This window comes from Meriones unguiculatus, assembly GCF_030254825.1.
Source record: "Meriones unguiculatus strain TT.TT164.6M chromosome X unlocalized genomic scaffold, Bangor_MerUng_6.1 ChrX_unordered_Scaffold_31, whole genome shotgun sequence".
Taxonomy (NCBI): domain Eukaryota; kingdom Metazoa; phylum Chordata; class Mammalia; order Rodentia; family Muridae; genus Meriones; species Meriones unguiculatus.
The window spans coordinates 10,713,984-10,732,555 of record NW_026843707.1 but is presented as its reverse complement, the minus strand read 5'-3'; positions in this window follow the sequence as shown (position 1 = coordinate 10,732,555).

Genomic DNA, 18,572 nt, shown 5'->3' with positions numbered 1-18,572 from the left:
AGAATTCTCTGTTTAGCTCTGTTCCCCATTTTTTAAGTGGATTACTTGGTGTGTTGCTTTTCAGCTTCTTTAGTTCTTTATATATACTGGATATGAGTCCTCTGTCAGATAAAGGGTTGGTGAAGATTCTTTCCCAATCTGTAGGCGGTCGCTTTGTTTTGATGACGGTGTCCTTTGCTTTACAGAAGCTTTTCAGTTTCATGAGGTCCCATTTATTGATTGTTGCTCTTAGAGCCTGTGCTGTTGGTGTTCTGTTCAGGAAGTTTTCCCCTGTACCAATGAGTTCTAGGGTATTTCCCACTTTTTGTTCAAGCCGATTTAATGTGTCTGGTTTTATGTTGACGTCTTTGATCCACTTGGACTTCAGTTTTGTGCAGGGTGACAAGTATGGATCGATTTTCATTTTTCTACATGTAGACATCCAGTTAGACCAGCACCATTTGTTGAAGATGCTATCTTTTTTCCATTATATGGTTTGGGCGTCTTTGTCAAAGATCAGGTGTCCATAAGTGTGTGGGTTTATTTCTGGGTCCTCTGTTAGGTTCCATTGATCCAACATTCTGTTTCTATGCCAGTACCATGCAGTTTTTAAAACTGTTGCTCTATAGTACAACTTAAGATCAGGGATGGAAATACCTCCAGAAGATCTTTTATTGTAGAGGATTGTTTTAGCAATTCTGGGTTTCTTGTTATTCCATATGAAGTTGAGAATTTTTCTTTCCAGGTCTGTAAAGAATTGTGTTGGTAATTTGATGGGCATTGCATTGAATCTGTAGATTGCTTTTGGTAAGATGGCCATTTTTACTATGTTAATCTTGCCAAGCCATGAGCATGGGAGATCTTTCCATCTTCTCATATCTTCTTCTAATTCTTTCTTCAGAGATTTGAAATTTTTTTCATACAAGTCTTTGACTTCCTTGGTTAGGGTTACTCCGAGGTACTTTATGTCCTTTGTGGCTATTGTGAAGGATGTTGTTTCCCTAATTTCTTTCTCAGCCCTTTTGTCTTTTGTATACAGGAGGCCTACTGATTTTTTTGAGTTAATTTTGTATCCGGCCACTTTGCTGAAGGTGTTTATCAGCTGTAGGAGTTCCCTGGTAGAGTTTTTGGGGTCACTCACGTATACTATCATATCATCTGCAAATAGTGATAATTTGACTTCTTCCTTTCCAATTTGTATCCCCATGATCTCCTTCAACTGTCTTATTGCTCTGGCAAGGACTTCCAGCACTATGTTGAAGAGATATGGAGAGAGTGGGCAGCCTTGTCTTGTCCCTAATTTTAGTGGGATTGCTTTAAATTTCTCTCCATTCATTTTGATGTTGGCTATAGGCTTGCTGTATATTGCCTTTACTATGTTTAGATATGTGCCTTGTATCCCTGATCTCTCCAATACTTTGAACATGAATGGATGTTGGATTTTGTCAAATGCTTTTTCAGCATCTAGGGAGATTATCATGTGTTTTTTTTTTCTTTCAGTTTGTTAATATGGTGGATCACATTGATGGATTTCCGTATATTGAACCACCCCTGCATACCTGGGATGAAGCCTACTTGGTCATAGTGGATAATATCTTTGATGTGTTCTTGGATTCGGTTTGCAAGTATTTTATTAACTATTTTTGCATCAATGTTCATAAGGGAGATTGGCAGGAAATCTCTTTCTTTGTTGAGTCTTTGTGAGGTTTAGGTACCAAGGTGACTGTGGCTTCATAGAATGAATTTGGTAATATTACTTCTGTTTCTATTTTGTGGAATAGTTTGAAGACAATTGGTGTTAGCTCTTCTTTGAAGGTCTGGTAGAATTCTGCGCTGAAGCCATCTGGTCCTGGGCTTTTTTTGGATGGGAGACTTTTGATGACCGCTTCTATTCCTTTGGGGGATATAGGACTATTTAGTGAATTTACCTGGTCCTGATTCAGCTTTGGTAAGTCAAATCGATCAAGAAAATTGTCCATTTCATTTAGATTTTCAAATTTTATGGCATATAGACTTTTGAAGTAAGTCCTAATGATTGTTTGGATTTCCTCAGTGTCTGTAATTATATCCCTCTTTTCATTTCTGATTTTGTTGATTTGGGTGGTGTCTCTCTGCCTTTTAGTTAGCCTGGCTAAGGGTTTGTCGATCTTGTTGATTTTCTCAAAGAACCAGCTCTTGGTTTCATTGATTCTTTGAATTGTTTTATTTGTTTCCAATTGATTGATTTCAGCCCCGAGTTTGATTATTTCCAGCCGTCTACTCCTTCTTGGTGTGTCTGCTTCTTCTTTTTCTAGGGTTTTTAAGTGAGCCATTAGGGTGTTTGAATGAGCTGTCTCGAATTTCTTCTTGAAGGCACTTAGTGCTATGAAATTTCCTCTTATCACTGCTTTCATTGTGTCCCACAAGTTTGGGTATGTTGTGTCTTCATTTTCATTGGTTTTTAGAAAGACTTTAATTTCTTTCTTTATTTCTTCCCTGACCGAGCTGTCATTTAGTAACAAGTTGGTCAGTTTCCACGTGTGTGTAGGCTTTTTGTTATTTCTGTTTTTGTTGAGGTCCAGCTTTATTCCATGGTGATCAGAAAAGATACATGGGATTATTTCAATCTTCTTGTATCTGTTGAGGCTTGCTTTGTGACCCCCTATATGGTCTATTTTGGAGAAGGTTCCATGTGGTCCTGAAAAGAATGTATATTCTTTTGTGTTTGTGTGTAGAGTTCTGTAAATGTCTGTTAGTTCCATTTGATTCATGACCTCTGTCAGAGACATTGTTTCTTTGTTTAATTTCTGTTTTGTTGACCTGTCCTTTGTAGAGAGTGGGGTGTTGAAGTCTCTCACTATTAATGTGTGGGGATCTATATGTGCTTTAAATTTTATCAATGTTTCTTTCACAAATGTGGGTGCCCTTGTATTTTGGGGCATAGATGTTCAGGATTGTGATGTCTTCCTGGTGGAATTTTCCCTTGATGAGTATGAAGTGTCCTTCCCCATCTCTTTTGATTAATTTTGGTTGAAAGTCTATTTTATCAGATATTAGAATGGCTACTCCTGCTTGCTTCTTGGGTCCGTTTGCTTGGAAAGTCGTCTTCCAACCCTTTACCCTCAGGTAATGTCTATCTTTGTGTCTTAGGTGTGTTTCTTGTATGCAACAGATTGCTGGGTTTTGTTTACGTATCCATTCTCTTAATCTGTGTCTTTTTATTGGAGAGTTGAGTCCATTGATGTTGAGAGAGATTAATGACAAGTGGCTGTTAGATCTCTTGATTTTGATGTTGGCTGCGGTCATACCGTTGTGTGCTTGGTTGCTTTTTGTTTTACTGTAGTGGGGTTATTTATTTCCTGTGTTTTCTTGAATGTAGCTAGCTTTCTTGGGTTGTATTTTCCCTTCCAGTGTCTTCTGTAATGCTGGATTTGTACGTAGGTATTTTTGAAATTTGTTTTTGTCATTGAATATCTTGCTTTCTCCATCTATGACGACTGAGAGTTTTGCAGGGTATAGTAGCCTGGGCTGACATCTGTGTTCTCTTAGGGTCTGCATGATATCCGTCCAGGCCCTTCTGGCTTTCATAGTCTCCGTTGAAAAGTCAGGTGTGATTCTAATGGGTTTGCCATTATATGTTACTTGGCCTTTTTCCCCTGCAGCTTTTAGTATTTTTTCTTTGTTCTGTATACTTACTGTTTTGATTACTATGTAGCAGGAGGATTTTCTTTTCTGGTCAAATTTGTTGGGTGTTCTGTAGTCCCCATGTATTCTAATTGGCCTCTCCTTTATGTTGGGGAAATTTTCTTCAATGATTTTGTTGAAAATATTTTCTGGGCCTTGGAGAAGGGAGTCTTCTTTTTCCTCTATACCTATTATTCTTCGGTTTTGTCTTTTCATATTGTCTTGGATTTCTTGGACGGTCTGTGTCAGGAATTTTTCGGATTTAACATTTTCTTTGACAGATCCATTGATTTCTTCCATTGTATCTTCTACAACTGAGATTCTTTTTTCCATATCTTGTAGTCTGTTGGTTATGCTTACCTCTGTAGTTCCTGTTTTCTTCCCTAGATTCTTCCTTTCCATTATTTCCTCCGTTTTTGTTTTCTTTAATTTTTCCAATTCTATCTTCAGGTCTTGAGGTGTTTTGTTTACTTCCTTCACCTATCTGATTGTACTTTCCTGTTTTTCTTTTAGTTCCCTCAACTCTGTTTCTTTTTATTTCATTCAGTGCTTTAAGCATTTCCTTTCTAAAGGCCATAAACTGTTTGGCTGCAGCTTCCTCTATTTCTTTACATTTTATCTTCCTCTATGTGTTTACGAATCTTATTTGTTTCCTCTGTTATCATCTTCATGAGCATACTTGTTAGGTCATCTTCTTGGATTTCAGTTATGCTGGGGTGTCCAGGGCTACTTGCCCCCAGGTAACTGGGTTCTGGAGATGCCATATTGCTCAGTCTTTTGTTGCTTGAGCTTTTACGCTGGACTCTACCCATTGTGCTATCTTAGGTGTTTGTGGTTATTTTCTGGTGGTTCTTATGGATCCTGTGGTGGAGAGAATCTCCTTTGCAGAAAGCTGGTTTTTCCTGAAGGGTGTCTTCTCAGCTTTTTGGGTATAGTCCCTGGATGGCTGGTGTTTTTTCAGGAGTTGCTCACCTTAGGGATATAGACCTGAGTGGTAACTGTGGTCTTTGTTAGTCGAGAGGGTTCTCCTCTCACCCAGGGAAGTCCTGAGGGCAGCTGCCCTGTTTCTGGGTTTCTTGTTGTAAATTTAATGATCAGCTGCTGTGACCCAGTTGGACATCAGGCGCGCATCAACTGTTTGTGCCTGTGTCTGGAGCACAGCTGAGTGCTGGCGCCTCGGCCCCACTAGTCTGCTAGACTTTTTCTAGGGAAGGATTGGGTGATTTAGGTCAGTACAGTTTCCTTCCTTCCCTGTGGATTCTCTGGAGACACGGACTCCCAGTGTCTTATTTTGCCCTGGTACACACTGCTCAGTGTCTGCCAGCTGACTGGCCATAGAAACTGCCTGTGCCTGGAACACAGCTGTGTGATGGCGGCTCAGTCTCTGCCAGCTGTCTGGTGCGCAGAAACTGCCTGTGTCTGCTTTTGTGCCTTTGGGAACCTGGGTGCCTCCCTAAGCTGGGTAATTTTCCTGGGACCTTTTCAGGTTCTGGGTGTTGGCTGAGTGCTCTGAGATCAGACCAGCCGTTTCCCTCCCTGTGTGTTTGCACTGGACAGGACAGTGAAACTCATTTGCTGGTGCCCTGGTGCCCACATTTCTATCTCAGGTGGCACGTCAGGTGCGCAGGCAGGCAGGGCTCAGTGCAGGAACCTGGGTCCCCAGCTCTGGCTCCGGGTTGTCTCCTGGGGTGCCCGTGGAACCCGAGTCTTTTCTAGGGGATGTCTGGGTGACCTAAGGCCGGTCCCAGTCATTTCCTCTACCCTGGGGTTATCTCTCGAATGCAAATTCCAGTCTCTGATAGTGTGGTGTGCACGGTTCAGTCTGGGACCATGACCAGAGACACTTGCTTGTGGCTCTGGGCTAGGACTGGGGCTGGCGACCAGCAGCCAAGTTGGCAGAACCGGGATGTCTTCCGCGGTTTAGCCGGGTGAGTAAAAAGCTGATTGAATCCCCCACCGTGGGGTATCCTCTCACCTGGGAAACACAATGACTGTGTTTTATGGCCACGAGTTCTGATTACTGCTCACTGTGCTGATCCTGCTGCTGCTGCTCAGAATAAGAGTCCTCCTGGTGCCGCCATCTTGCCCCTCCTCCCCTATTTTATTTTCTAAAAAAGACAACACAAACAAAGTGCGTCTAGATCTGCTCCAGTGCTGTACTGACTTCCTCAAGATAGTAGGCAATAAGTCTTGGGTCCCGAGCCAGCTCTGCTCTGTAGTTTTCTCTGTCTGTGCTGTGTTTGCTGATTCTGACTCAGATGAGTTGTGCAGTTGTGGAGCAGGCAGAATGGGGCCATATCTCCCCAGCAATACCAGAAGGTATCCTCTCTACAGGATGGTGAGAGTCAGTGCCATTAGCCACAACATCCTGGAAGGTTTCAACAAGATAGTGAAACTGGGCTTCTTGGTTAAGTGCCAGGAGCAGCTTGTATCCAGAAGGTGTTCACAGGACTGTGAGAGTGGGTGCCCAAGTTTGGAGTCTTACCCTCAGTACCAGAATTTTCCATTGAACAGACAGTGAGAGTGAACAACCAAAGTCAGAGCCAAGATCGATTTGTCGTAGGAATATTTTCACTGAAGTTAGGATTTGCTGGATGGCCTAAGGCTGCATGTTCAGAGCTGCAACCTGATGTTTCCAGGAATGCATCCATAGCAGGTGGGCTTGGGCAGGAGTCTAGAATTTTATTTTATTTTTCCTGTAATGATCCTGGTGGCCGGAACTTGGATCTTCACATATTCACATGAATTCTTCTTTCACCTGAGAAACAGACTGCAGGAGTTTGGAGCCCACAGTAAGACCTGCTGGTCACTATCCTCACAGTGCTGAGCTGCTATTTATAGACAGTATGAAATGGAGGTGAATATTATCTTAAAAGACTCACTATAATCAGATATTTATTATTGTAGCCTTATGTCTGTCTGTGGAGGGTTTATTTTAACAATTTGTCTCTTTTGGTTTTATTATAAGTATATAAGGCTAGGATCAATATACTCATTTGTTTTGAGAGGCAATTTATGTCACTTCTAGAGTCTAGCAACATTAAGAGCATTTAAACTAATTTAAACCTATATACCTCGTTTAATTTTTTTATGATCTTCAACATTCCTATGACTTAACCTCATGAATTATGAAAACCACAACGTTCAATGAACTATCAACAAGTAGTACTATAGAATCCAAGTGGGTTCCATTGTAATAGGATCAGGGACTCTATCTGACATGAACTGATTGGACTGCTCTTTAGTTAACTCCCCATGAGGGGTAAGCAGCATTACCAGTCCACAGAAGAAGACAATGCAGCCACTCCTGATGAGACCTAATTGACTAGGATCAGGAGGAAGAAAAAGAAGACCTAGCTATCAGTGTACATGAGGAGAAGCATGCATGCAGTGGGTGAAGGAAGGGAGGGATTGGGGCAGGAGGAGGGAAGGAACCACAGAGAGAATACAAAGTGAATAAAGTGTAATTACTAAAGCATTAAAAAAGAATACTGTAAATCATCATAAAAATGTAATTACCATGAACCTCAATGAATTTATTGACAAGTTTTCTATAGTAGTCTACAGTGTTGTATGCTGAGAGAAATATTAAAATATAATATTTTTATTCTCATTTAAATTTCTCTAAATTTATTTAGGATAAGATGAGTCTTTCTCAAGGGAAATGATCCAAACATTTCTTCTCTGCTTATAATACTAGGCTCTCAGCGACAACCCCTGTTCCCCTTACTAGTGGCTGGCTCTTTGATCATCTCCTTCTGATGGGGGAGCCATGGGAAGAGCCATACCATTCCAGAGGAAAACAGTGCAGCCAGTCCTGATGAGACCTCATAGGCTAGGGTCAGATGGAAGGGAAGGAGGACTGCCCCTATCTTTGGACTGGGGGAAAGGCATAAGAAGAGATCAGGGAGGAATGATAGAATTGGGAGGGTTCTAGAGAGGGGGCTACAGTTGTGATACAAAATGAATAAAGTAAGAGTATCTTTTCTTCAAGATCCTGGTATAACACACCTAGACATATATTCAGACGATGCTCAAGTATACAAAAAGGACATTTGCCAAACCATGTTTGTAGCTGGTGTATTCCTAACAGCCAGAACCAGGAAACAACCCCGATGCCCCTCAGTAGAGTAATGAATACAGAAATTGTGGTACATATTCACCATGGAATATTACTCCGCAGTCAAAAACAAGAAATCATGAAATTTGCAGGTAAATGGTGGGAACTGGAAAAGATCATTCTGAGGGAGGCATCCCAGTATCAGAAAGAAACATGTGGTGTATAGTCACTCATAAGTGGTATTAGACATAAAATATTGGATAAACATACTAAAATCTCTACACGTAAAGAAACTAATCAAGACAGAACACTCTGGCTGAGTTGTTCAATCCACATTCAAAATGTAAAAGAGGATGGACATCAGAAAAGGGAGAAATCAGGGAACAGGTGAGTAACCTCCCACAGAGGGCCTCTGAAGAGCCCTACACTGCAGGGTATCAGAGCAGATGCTGAGATGTAGAGCCAGACTTTGGGCCTAGTGCAGGGAATTTTATGAAAAAAGGGGGAGATAGTAAGACCTGGAGGGGAAAGAAGCTACACAAGGAGAGGAATAGAAGCAAAAACTCTGGGCACTGGGGTCTTTTCTGAGACTGATACTCCAACCAAAGACCATTTATAGAGGTAACCTAGAACCTTGAACAAATGTAGCCCATGGAAGTTCAGTGTCCAAGTTGGTTCCAGAGTAATGGGGACAAGGATTGTAACTGATTGGCCTGCTCTTTGATCACCTCTCCCTGAGGGGTTTGCAGCCTTACCAGGCCACAAGGAAGAAGAAGCATCCACTGCAGATAGGTCCTGATAGACTAGGAATAGAAGGAAGGACAGGAGGACCTAACCTGTTGGTGGGCTTTGAGGGACATGGATGGAGATGGGGGAAGGAGAGTGGGATTGGGAGGGGAGGAGAGACAGAGCTATAGAGGGGATACAAGGTGAATAAATTGTAATTGATGAAATGAAAAGCACCAATACATTTGTTTACAGACCTTGAAAGAACAATTGTCAATTTAATATGGAAAACAAAGACCCTCAGAATTGCTAAGACAATCCTGTACAGCAACAGATCATCAGAAGATATATCCATCCCTGAGCTAAAACTGGACTACAGAGAAATAGTTATAAAAACTGCATGGTACTGGCATGGAAACACGATGGTGGATCAATGACAGTGAATAGAATACCCAGAAATAAACTCACACACCTATGCTTTTTTGATTTTTGTCAAAGAAGCCAAAACCATACAATGTATAAAGACAGCATTTTCAACAAATGGTGCAGGTCTTACTGGATTTCTACCTATGAAAAAATGCAAATGCATCAATATTTATCACCGTGCATGAAACTCAAGTCCAAGTGGAATAAAGACCTGAATATTTTTATCTTAAAATTAGTAAAAGAATAGTGATTGCCCAAATCGGGCCAAGTTCTTTTCTAGAAAATTATTTTTCTAATTCATTATCCCCTTCTATATATTGTTGAGATATATATACATACATATATATATATATATATATATATATATATATATTAGTAAATGAAGGGAATAAAAACTTTACTATCATTTTAACATTATTCCATGTTAGAAAAATAAAAGTTAATGATTATGTTACAAGTAAACATTCTAATCTTTTATTTATATAGCACATCTGGATTTCTACTGCAAAAGTGAAAAGAATTGTATTTGTTATGTCACTTGTTTATAACTGGTTCACATTCATATTGCTCTGTTTCTTAAATGGTTGTAGCTCTATTGATGGGCAAGGCTGTTGTGAAACATTCTAGAATATCTGTGCAAATACAAGTGAAAGGAATTGTAGTCAAATGATTGGAAGAAAAAGGTTGCAGATTTTTCATCTCTCTTGGAGCTTTAAATCTGCTCATTTCAGAGTATTCTAAACGGAGGTATTGAAGACCATGAGTACCATTCATCCTCTTCCCTTTGTGGAGACAATGATCTTTCTCAAGGTTGAAAATCTGACAAACCACAATTCATGCTGCACCCTGAGGCATATCTTTGAGCATGATGGGCCTGATAGTGATGTAAACATCCCCCAAATCCATTGACTAAAATCCATATTGGTTTCCTTAATCTATTTCCACAACTAACGTGATGCCAAGGATGCCATGGGTCCCCTACATGGGTTTTTGCTAGATGGACATAAACTAAAGTTACAGATGGTTTATAAAATGGATCCACAGTACTCTCAACCTGACTGTAGCAAGGGAGGCCAAAAACATTATGAGGAAGACAATCATAAATTCCGTCATCAAGGTGACACAGGCATTCTTGTCCCACCACTGGTATCAAACCATAGATCATACCAGATCTTCTCCAGGCCACTCACAATCCCTGGCTCAGTCTCAATATCGTTTTCAAAGGAGATCATCAACAAACAAAGGATCCAAGACCATGTTCTCAGTGTCCAGGCAATAGCTGGTTTCATGAGACAGGTCTCATCCAAGTTTCAGGAATCTTCCTGGATCAAGCATGAAGAAATCTAAATACAAATATTCAGGCAAGAGTGCACCCAAGTGTCATTCAGGAGAAGGTAGGAGCAGAGAGTTTCAATACTCCTCAGCACATAGCCTGAGTATTTCGAAAGATGAGGGTCAAGAGAAAAACCACTTACTGAGTTGAGAGAGATTTTGAAAAAAAAGGTGGAAGTAGGAAAATTGATACATTGTATAGTATTTTATTGTCAACCTTTTCCAAGTTTTAACCTAAATTTACTATTACACTTATTGTATTATTTGGATTACATGTAAAGTATTGAAATACTTATTTTTTTTCCTTTGTAAATTTTGAAAATAAAACATAATAATCTTTAGAATATTTACCTATTTAATAAGTTAATAGAGTATTCGCACCGAATCCTCCTATGACCATATGTACTCTGATTTGTTATCTAAAACTTGGTAATTAGACATACTTTTTTATATTCCTCATCCTTTCAAGTTAAAAGCTATATATTTATTTGGTATAAATGATAAATTAATCATTCAATTGTATAATGATATTAGAATTATTTTATAATATTGATTAAGCAGCATTGTAAAATTTAAATGTTTTGTGTATGTATCAAGAACATTGGTACAATAGTTGAGAAATTGTGCTTAGTTTTGACTGTGGTGTTTCCAGTACAGAGTAACTGACTAGTTTAGAGCTTGAAAAGTCTCTTATGCAATGCATTTGCTTAAACTAGTTCTAGTGTCTATTGCTTTCCTTCTTTACTGTATGGTTAGTACTGCAAAATCCCTGGGTCATAAATTATGTTCAATTCCTCACTTTTTAAAAGAAAAAAAAAGTTATTATATAATATATTCTGATCGTAGTTTCGCCTTTTACAACTTCTCTAAGATGTTCCTGACCACTTAAACCCACACACTCAAACACTTCCTTTCTGTCTCTCATAAGTAAGCAGTTAACAATATAAGAGAACAACAATATAAACATAATAAGAGTATGACAGGAGTCTACTGAGCGCATCTGAAAGACTCTAACTAGCAGTGTTTTCAAAGCAAAGACTCATGACCAAACCTTTGGCAGAGTACAGGGAATCATAAGAAAGAAGGGGAGTTAGTCTGATGGGGAAAGGATAGGAGCTACACAAGGACTAAATATATCTGGGCACAGGGTCTTTTCTGAGACTGACATTCAACCAAGGACCATGTATGGATATATCCTAAACCTCCACTCAGATGTAGCCTGTGGTAGCTCAGTAACCAATTGGTTTCCCAAAGTGAGGGGAACAGGGACTATTTCTAACAGGAACTCAATGACTGGCTCTTTGGTCTCCCCACCCCCGAAGGGAGGAGCAGTCCTGTTAGGCCACAGAGGAGGGCTTTGCAGCCAGTCCTGAAGATACCTGATAAAACAGGATCAGATGAATGGGGAGGAGGTCCCCCCCATCAGTGGACTTGGAAAGGGGCACGGTGGAGATGAGGGAGGGAGGGACTGGGAGGGAATGAGGGATCGGGACACGGCTGGGATACAGAGTTAATAAAATGTAACTGATAAAAAAATAAAATAAATAAAAAAAAACCAAAAAAAAACATAATAAGAAACACAGGAACAGATAAAAACAAACCAATACTAATAGAAACCTCAAAGAAAGACATTAAAGAAACAGAGCTATCATAGAAACATTTTTATTTACACAGAAATTCCATAAAAGCACAAAATTATAGGTTATAACATATAGACAAATAACATGTAAGGTTAAAATAATTCAAACAAGGCATTATGAGATTAAAAAAAACCTCCAAAAATACATCGATCATTTATGTTTGCTATTTACTTCTAGGCATGGGGCCTGCCATTAAGTATGGTTGGTAAAACTAGCTAGACAGCATTGGAGAATACTCACTCTCCCTTGGAAGGGATTAGCAATCAGAGATCATTTCTGCATTAAGTGTGAGGCTTCTGTCCATATCCCCACTCTGCCTTGCAAACCCAACTGCCTCAGACCCATGCACAGTACCTTCCAGTACACTGAACACTAGTCAGTGGAGATGAAGGTTCTCAGTTGCCACGAGCTCAACTTCTCCATGTTCAGTGACATATGTAGGAGTTGTCTTCAGCAATGCAGCAATGCAGCCTTACTATTCATTTGTGGAGAGCAATGGATAATGCCAGAGACAGCCTGAGTTACCTGAGTTTCTCTTTGGGACACTTTGGTACGAACTCAATTAGACATAACACATTCCTGGTGCTGAAGGTTTCATTTGGTGGCAAGATGTACCTAGTGGAGATGTGTCTCCCCCATTATTTGGTGATTGCATTTTGATTCCTGTCACATATGAATATATTTTATAAAGCGGTTCTATATGAACCCTCAATTCACCCTTGGTTTTAGCTATCTCTTCTCATACTCCCAGCCTTAACCATTCTTTGTTCATTTTCCATTTAATCCTCCAGGGAGAGTTTCTCCATCTGTCTCTCTATAAATCTGGTATGCATCCAAGCTGATCATGGTGCATAATCTTTCTATATGCTACTGGAATTTGGCCCGAAATATATTAAATGTGTTTTTTTTTTAATATATTCTTAACAGAAATGGCTCTATACTCTTCCCTGCTTATTCTTGGTGTATTAGGTATTGAGGTAATTGTGTCCTTGTGAAAAAAAAATTACACTTTGTATTTTTTCTTTCTATATTGCAGAATAATTAGAGGTATCTGCAATGATATTTATATGAAAGCCCTGTAATAGTGTGTGTTAAATCTAATTTTCTCTAACCTTTGTTGGTTGAGTCATTTAATTAGTGCCTCTATTTGACTAGAGGCACTAATTTAGGTCAAATATTATTACTTATCCAGTTTTGATTTAAATTTAGTAGGCTGTATATTAGTTTATCTGTTTATTTCAGGTTATCTATTTTCTTGGAGCACAGACTTTTAAAATATGTCCTTACAATTCTCTGGGTTTTTTTGTTGTGTGTTTTTCCTCCCATGTTTAATATGTAATTCTATTAATTTTGATATTCTCTCTATATGTTAGTGTTAATTTGGCTCAGTATCAAACTTACCTATTTTCTTTGCATTGTTTTGTTTCATTCTGTTTTATTGATGTCATCTGTAAGTATGATTATTTCTTGCTTCCTACTCCTTCGTGGTTTTGTTTTTCTCTTCATTGCATTGCATTAAAGAATGTCATTAAGTTGCTCATATGAAATCGCTCCAGATTTTATATGTAAATAGTTGGTGCTTTGCATTTGAATCTAAAACTGACTTCCTGTGTCTTATCTATTTGGGTCAATAGTATTTTCACTTGATTTCAATTTTTTTAAAAAATGGTTTTAGTTCTTAATTTCCTTCTTAATTTCTACCTTGAATCAATTTTCTGTCAGTAGTGAGTTGCTCACTTTCAACACGTTTTTAAACTGCTATTGTTCTTGTTTTCATGTAGTTTTAATCTGTGGTGGTTATGTAGGGTATAGGGTGTGATTTAAATTTTTTCCTTACTGTTGAGACTTGCTTTATTTTCAAGACTTTGGTCAATTTTGGAAGAAATTCTATGAGCTATTGAAAAGAAAGTATATTCTGAGTTTGGGTTAAATCTTCTCTAAAAGTCTGCTAAGCTTATGTACATGTGAAATCTTTAAGCTACAGCTTTTCTCGGTTTAGTTTTTGTCTGGATCACCTGTAAATTACTGAGAGTGAGGTCCTGAAGCCTCCCACTACCACTGTGTGGAGGTCAATATACTTTTCTATCTGTAATAGTATTTCTTTTATGAAGACAGTTACTTTTGTGCTTGGTATATGAATGCTTAAAACAGCTTCTTGGCAGATTTTTTTTTTCAACTTTGATGACTATGTAGTGTTTCCTGTCTCTTCTGAATAGTTTTTAGTCTATTTTGTTTTGTTTTTTTTTTTGTCAGATATTAAAACTGTTACACCTGGTTGGTTTTTTCTCCATTTTCTTTGAACATGCTATTTCTTTCTCTTATCCCGAGGTAATATTTATTTTTGACTTTCAGATCTTGTTCTTGGATATCACAGAATGATGCATCCTGCATTTTTTTGATTCTTTATTAATTATACTTTATTCACTTTGTATCCCCCTGTGGTTGCCTCTGTCCTCCAGTCCCAATTTCTCCCTTCCTCTCCCCTCTGCACAAATACCCCTCCCCAAGTCCACTGATAGGGGAGGACTTATTTTCCTTCCTTCTTATCCTATTCAGTTAGGCCACATCAGGAGTAGCTCCATTGTCTACTTCTATTGCCTGGTGTTGCTGCTTCACAATACCAGGTTCCAGGAGTTAATGAAAGAGCATGCCAAACAGTTCATGTCAGAGACACTCTCTGTACCTATTACTATGGAACCCTGAACTGCCATGGGCTACATCTCTGCAGGGGTCTTATGTAATCTCTATGCATGGTCCTTGTTTGGGAGTATCAGTCTCAGGAAAGACCCCTGTGCTCAGATGTTTTGGTTCTGTTGCTCTCCTTGTAGAGTTCCTATCCTCTCCAGATCTTACTGTTTACCACTTCTTTCCTAAGATTCCCTGCTGTGTGCCCAACAGTTGGCCATAAATCTCAGCATCTGCATTGATAGACAGGACTTCTTTCATAGGATTCCTTGTACTTTGCACAAAGTTCGGGTCAAGAGATTAAATATTTATACGTTTTATTTTTATTGAGTGTGGTAAACATCTTTAAGTTGAAATTTTCTTTTAGTGCCATAGGGAGAGCAGAAATTGTTGTAGATAGATCATGCTCAAATTTTTTTTTCTCCAACTAATGTGGTTGATAGTTTCGCTGCCAAATTTTCTCTCATCATTTGGAGAATATGTGTCAGGCCCTCTCTTTTCTGGAACCTCCATTGAGAAATCAGGCTTTATTTAATGGCTCTGTCTTCATGATTTTTCTGATAGCTCCCATTTTTCTTTTCAAATTTCATAATTTTTTCCTTTCTTTCCTTGCCTGCAAATTTCATGATTTACTGGTTCTTAATTACTGAATAGTATTCCAGTGTGTAAATGTTCCACTATTTCTGCATCCATTACTCAGTTTATGGACATCTGTGTTGTTTCCAAATTCTGACAATTACGAATAAAGGTGCTAGGAACATAGAAGAACAAATGTCCTTGTTGTGTGCTTGAATATCTTTTGGATATATGCCAAGGAGTGGAATAGCTGCATCTTGAGGAGGCACTATTCCTAATTGTCTGAGAAAGATCCAGACTGATTTCCAAAGTGCATGTACATTTTCCATTCCCACTAGCAATGAAGGAGGTCTCCCTTTTCTCCACGTTCACTCCAGCATGTTTTGTCACTGGACTTTTTGATCTGAGCCATACTGACAGGTGTAAGATCATCCTGAGTGAGGTGTCCCCAAAGCAGAAAGACATACTTGATATATAACTTAGTTCTTAGTGGACGGTAGACATAAAATATAGGATAAACATACATAATAGGTATATCAAAGGTAGCTAAGCACGAAGGAGGACCCTGAGTTATATGGGCAAGCCTCACTCAGACAGCCAATTTGGAAGAGTGAACAGCCAATTGGGAAGAGCCAACAGGGAAGAGCACAGGAGCCTACAACAGAGAGCCACTGATAGATTCTACCCAGCAGGGTATCAGAGCAGATGCTGAGACTCACAGACATAATTTGGGTAGAGTGGAGGGTCCCTTATAAAACAAGGAGGAGATAGAAAAACCTAGAGGGGACAGGAGCTCCTCAAGGAGAGCAACAGAAACAAAAAAAAAAATCTGTGCAAAGGGGTCTATTCTTAGATGAATGTTGCAACCAAAAAATATGCTTGGAGATAACTTAGAATCCAAGCAGGGATGTAGCCCATGGATAGCTCAGGTCATAACGGAAGAAAATGTAGCCTGTTTTGATGAGACATGATAGGCTAGGATCATATTGAAAGGGAGGAAGACCTCCTCTATCAGTGGACTTAGAGAGGGGCATGGGAGGAGGGGAGGGATGGAGGAAAGCTGGGATTGGGAAGGGATGTGGCAGGGGTATATAGCTGGTATACAAAGGGAGTAAACTGTAATTAATTATAAAGTAATTTTAAAATTAAAATAAAACAAAATATATTAAAACAAGTAAATGGAGATTGTAACACTAACATGTTATAAAATTCTAGGATGTATAATGGTATTGCAAATAAGTATTATTTTTTTCCAAGTCATCCTGGCTGAACCAAGACATATGCAAACAGATTAGTAATGTCTTAATTAAAATAAAATTTCAACCTTTCCCTACTTCCATTTCCTCCCTCCAACCTTCCCCCTTTCTTCCTGCCTTTATATCTTCTAAAATTCATGACTTTATTAAAGTCATATTTATTGTTACATGTACATGTAAAAAGATAAATATAGTCATACAACACACTAAATTTAATTCCTGTTGATTTGTGAATATGATTCCAGTGCAGAACACTTGGTATTGGATTACTAACTAGTGGTGTCTTTTAGGGATAGTAGAATGTCCTCTACCAGCAGTTATTAATTGCCTTTAGTTCTGTGTTTATTGATGACTCACTCATCCCACATCAACAAGTCTATTAATATCCTTTTTTGGGTTTTGTTCTCTGTTTTGAAAAAGTATTGCTTTAAGAAAAAAGAAAGAAAAAATGAAAAAGTATTGTTATCATCACCACACATCCAAAAGTTCCCATCCTCCATGCACCCTGGAAAGTCCAGTCAGAACTTATCACTTCTATCTAAAATATACATCATATGTTTTAAGCATGCCTGTCACATTTTAGAGTTCTGGTTAAGTATTTACTATATTCATGAAAAATAAAAGAAAAAAAAAAACAGTAAACCAAATCTCTAACATAAATCCTGTACTAAGCTCTCATACAGAGCTTATTCATTCATTCATTCATTCATTTGCTAATATAAACTGTGTTGTGCTGGGGAATAGAAACTTAACTTGAATTTCATGCTTACACACACAATGGGCTCTACCACTGTGCTATGCCATTTCTCCAGCTCCCTAGTAGAATTTTGAAATAGTTAAAAATCTTTTTCACCGAGTTCAAGGGATTTACCAGCATGAGACAAAGCCAGTAAGATAATGTTTTATTTTATTTTATTATATTTTATTTTATTTTATTTTTTAAACAAGACAACACAACCAAAGGGAGTCTAAATCTGCTCCAGTGCTCTACTGGCTTCCTCAAGATGGTAGGCAATGGGACTTGGGTCACGAGCCAGCTCTGCTCTGTAGTTTTCTCTGTCTGTGCTGTGTTTGCTGATTCTGACTGAGGTGAGTCGTGCAGTTGTGGAGCAGGCAGAATGGGGCCATATCTCCCCAGCAATACCAGAACGTATCCTCTCTACAGGATGGTGAGATTCAGTGCCATTAGCCACAACATCCTGGAAGGTTTCAACAAGATAGTGAAACTGGGCTTCTTGGTTAAGTGCCAGGAGCAGCTTGTACCCAGAAGGTTTTCACAGGACTGTGAGAGTGGGTGCCAAGTTTTGGAGTCTTACCATCGGTACCAGAATTTTCCATGGAACAGGCAGTGAGAGTGAACAACCAAAGTCAGAGCCAAGATCGATTTGTCCTAGGAATGTTTTCACAGAAGTTAGGATTTGCTGGATGGCCTAAGGCTGCATGTTCAGAGCTGCAACCTGATGTTTCAAGGAATGCATCCATAGCAGGTGGGCATGGGCAGGAGTCGAGAATTTTATTTTATTTTTCCTGGAATGATCCTGGTGGCCGGAATTTGGATCTTTGCATATTCACATGGATTCTTCTTTCACCTGAGAAACAGACTGCAGGAGTTTGGAGCCCACAGGAAGACCTGCTGGTCACTCTCCTCCCAGTGCTGAGCTGCTATTTATAGACACTGTGTGGTTGGCCCTTCCATCTTGAGTCTTCTATTTAATTTTTCTTAGGCTTTGTTTTACTTAGGATAATGTTACAATTCCTAAAATCTGTGTGGACACCTTCTGAAGGGACCGATGTAGATTACAAGATTCATTTGAGGTTATATTTACATCAGATCCTGTGTCCACCTAACTTTTAATTTTAATTATATTTTGTTCTCATTTTAATCTTGGTCTGTGGTCATTCATATCCGTTTGCTAAAACTACTTCCAAAACCACAAGTAAATCTATATCCTTGTGTTCCAACATGCCTCTACCCAAGTACACTGATAGGCGAGATCCTCCTGTCCTTCCCTCTGACCTTAGCCTATCAGATCTCATCAGTACTGGCCACATACTGCTCCCCCATCGGGGGAGGAGTAGGTGTCAAAGAGCCAGCCATTGAGTTCATGTCAGAGACAGTTCCTGTTCCCATTTCTAGGGATCACACTTAGACACTAAACTGCCATAGGTTACATCTCTGCAGGGGTTCTAAGTTATCTGTAAGAATGGTCCTTGGAGTATTAGTCTCAG